Genomic DNA, 3,478 nt, shown 5'->3' on the forward strand with positions numbered 1-3,478 from the left:
CGGACTAGATGATCTTCTCAGGTCCCTTCCGACCCTAGAAACTATGAAACTATGAAAGCTTAGTCTGCTACAGTATAGAGTGAGGACCCCATTAATCCCAAGCTTGTTCCCAGATCCTTTGTTTCATTTCTTTGATAACTATCCCACACAGCAATTGGGTGGCCATGTAATAGCTTCAGGTCCCTCTCCTCTCTTCTTGACTGGTCTGTCACTGCTGTCATGCATCACTGACAAAATAGTGTTTCTCACAGGGTTTAATTTTTCTCATCATGGAGTCAATTTCACTTCATTCACTGCATGAGTTTCCCTCTCAGGAGCTGCCTTGTCAAAACACGAAAACTCAGCAATGTGCTTTTAAAAATGGACTATCTATGAGAGGTCTTCAACCTAGGAGTTTTCAGGCAGAAGCAGGAGGCCCCATAGCATAATAATTAACCAACAAGACTTGTTCAAACATGGCTTTCCACTTGGCTCCTTACCAGGTGCCAGTATTAATGATTAATGTTCATAAAGGAGTGTAAATGCCTAAAAAGGTTCTTTGATGTTTTAATTTCCCTATGGGAAATTTCATCCAACATCTACAAAAGGATGATTTCAGCACCTAGTTTGGGGTTGAAGGGACCTGAGACAGGACCTCAAACACTCCTGTTTGGGATTTCCTGGTGGACTTGTTTACATATGAAATGGTATAAATCCTAGTCCTAGGCATGTCACTTTCCTCTTTTAAAGTATGTGGAGCTTAGGCGTCAACTTGGGTTTATGAATTCCATGCCTGAAGCTGGGCACCTAACTTAGTTGGGGGAATACTTGATGGCACCATGCCTTGGTCTCCTTGTGACTCTTGTCCAGAACGTAGCTTTAAAGAGTCAGCAGGAAGAAAGCAAAGAGCATGCATTTGTGGCATGGCCTGTACTTTCTTTAGCTGCTTATGGAAAGGTCCTTTGTCATCTGGTCCAATGGGTGTCATAGCCTGGCATTTGTTGGAACCACCCCATCTTAATAACCAGCCCTCGTAAAGTATTGTGTGGTCTTCTCTCTTTTGAAATGGCATGAGAGACCTAATTATACCCAAGTACCTCCTGGACACTGAAACCTAAATGCTATAAAGTCCAAGAGAATGTTTCTTTCGTGCAAGAGTTTTCACCCTGTGTCCCTGTCCTGTCCCCCCACCCCCACCCCCGTGCAATACAGAACAGATCTTGTTTAATCTAAGCCTGTACCATGCCATTGTTACCCAAACCTTCTGGTCTTCCAGCATGAACAAAACTTGCATTCCTTTTAAAATGCATTTTTCTTTCATCCAAAACTAACTGTAGCCCAGCAGAATTCAATGAGGAAGAAAACCAAGTGCAGATTTCCTTTTCCAGCTGGGGTTTTGCTTTATATTACTCAAAATGAATAGCATCTCGTGCTAGTAAGTTTGGGTAAAATTCTTACAATAGTTGAACTTGCAGTGCTGAAATGAGCAACAGTGCCATTTAAGACAGTGGGGCAGATTCCTCACTAACAGTAGCAGAGTAAGAAGATTCAAGACAGGCATTAATTTAGCCTACATTTTCCTTCCTGTATGAGGATTGAGAACTTGTAGGAAAGACAGAGGCAGATGCAGCTCACTGCATCTTCCAAACTTTTATCATGCAACTATTGTGCAACATGCCCATCAACTATTTTAGTTTAGAAACATGTGTTCTGAAAGTGCTGTTCTACTCTGCAAATAACAACAGGACTTCGGCGTTCCAAGCTACTTCCTTCGGACCTTGTCGCACATGATGCTGGCTATGTGTTAAATGTGTGGAATATGATGCAGTATTAAAATTGGAATGTGTTTAGAGCACTTGCACAAGTATGTTTACTATGTGCACAGCTTATGCTCTGCCACTAGTGGGCTGGTGAGCAGGCTTCCTGGCATGCTATACTAAATTGACTTTCTCCCATATTTCCATCATCCTCTGAAAGCAGCCACATGCAGATGAAAGTACCAGTTGTCTGAAGTGAGACAATGCAAATTCTAATCCTTTCCTGACTAAATGGTCCAGCTGGCATTGGATCTCCAGGGGCTTCCTGGAGAAGACAAGAGGTGGGACTGAGCACATGCTTGCCTGGGCCACTCTAAGCCAGAGACGAGCCATGGTTCAGCATCATGAGCACCTGGCCCTGGCGAGGCACTGCTTTGAGGCCTGTGGTGACACAAGATGACATCACACATGCCAGGGCACTGCAGTTCTGATATAAGATACCACCTCATTGTTACTGGACCTAGCATCTGGGCTGTAATGTGCTTATAGACTACCTGGTTATGTTGTCTGCCCTTCCCGCCCTTGGTAGTGGTGGTGATGGTTCCCTTCTCACCCCCCCCCACACCCCCAGACCACAATGAGGTCCAGCACCTCATCACAAGTCCAGTTTACAGCTCTTCTGCAGGGGTCCAAGAAGGACAGTCTCTATTTCAGTTCAGTTCACAAAGCTTAGGTGTTCACTAGTCACACCAGAGCACTTGAGCAGGAATGGCAGGTCTCAGTGAGCCTTGAGGCTTTCAGCGAGTGCTTGGGGTGATGACATGTAGGCCAGGGTCACAACTTTTCCCTCCTCCCCCCCTGCCTGGGAGGGCTGGGGGTGTTGTCATGGGATTGGTCCCACCCCCCTGCAGCAGTAGAGTTTGGGAAGGTAGATAGATGAGCCCACAAAGCAGGAATGAGGGGGCTGCAAGCAATGAATTCTAGGATACTGGAGGAGTGCAAATTGCTTATCATCACTGTGGAGCAGGTCAATGGTTGCTGAATACATGTTATGTAATACAATCAGGAGCTACTCCTTGGCTAAAAAGTTGTAAATTTGCTATGCTATGAGTGCATGCAGCATATATGTTAATATGTGAGTGCCCAGGAGCTCAAACAGTAAGTGCATTTAACATGTACAAAGTGCCCCATGTGACATTGCCCCTGAGTTGCCCCACTCAGCTGTTTTCTCCTAGCCAGCAGGCCTCATGCTCAGATCCAACTGCGTAATCAGCTCATTCACCACCAGAACCAAAGACCCTGTGAGCCAAAATACACCTTCAGCAAACATGCATTTCAGCACTTCACCTCTGCACTGTTGTTACTGCCACATTATGTTTTTTCTTACCACAGTGCCACTGCATTGAAGGCCCCAGGGGTCCTAAAATCTACATTATTCCTGTCCAAAAAGTAGAAACCTGTCTCTCAGACCTTCTTAGGATCAACTTAGATGCATGTGCACTGAGTTGAGCCTTTGTTATCATCACATTAGTGATAGAATAAAAAAAGAAAATCCAGCTGGACTCTTAGCACTAACTGAAGTACCTAGGCTAGGAGTTAGGGTGAAGGGGGAACCTATGTAGAAAATAAAAATCAGCTCCCAGCTACAGGTAATGTGAAAAAAAATCTAAGAAAGCATTGATTTTCATTTCAGTATACCTATATCACAGAAAAGGGGTGGGAGGGCGGGGAATAGAAATGGG

This window comes from Gavialis gangeticus, unplaced genomic scaffold (genome assembly GCF_001723915.1).
Source record: "Gavialis gangeticus isolate Ggan-Ray unplaced genomic scaffold, GavGan_comp1, whole genome shotgun sequence".
NCBI classification, from domain to species: domain Eukaryota; kingdom Metazoa; phylum Chordata; order Crocodylia; family Gavialidae; genus Gavialis; species Gavialis gangeticus.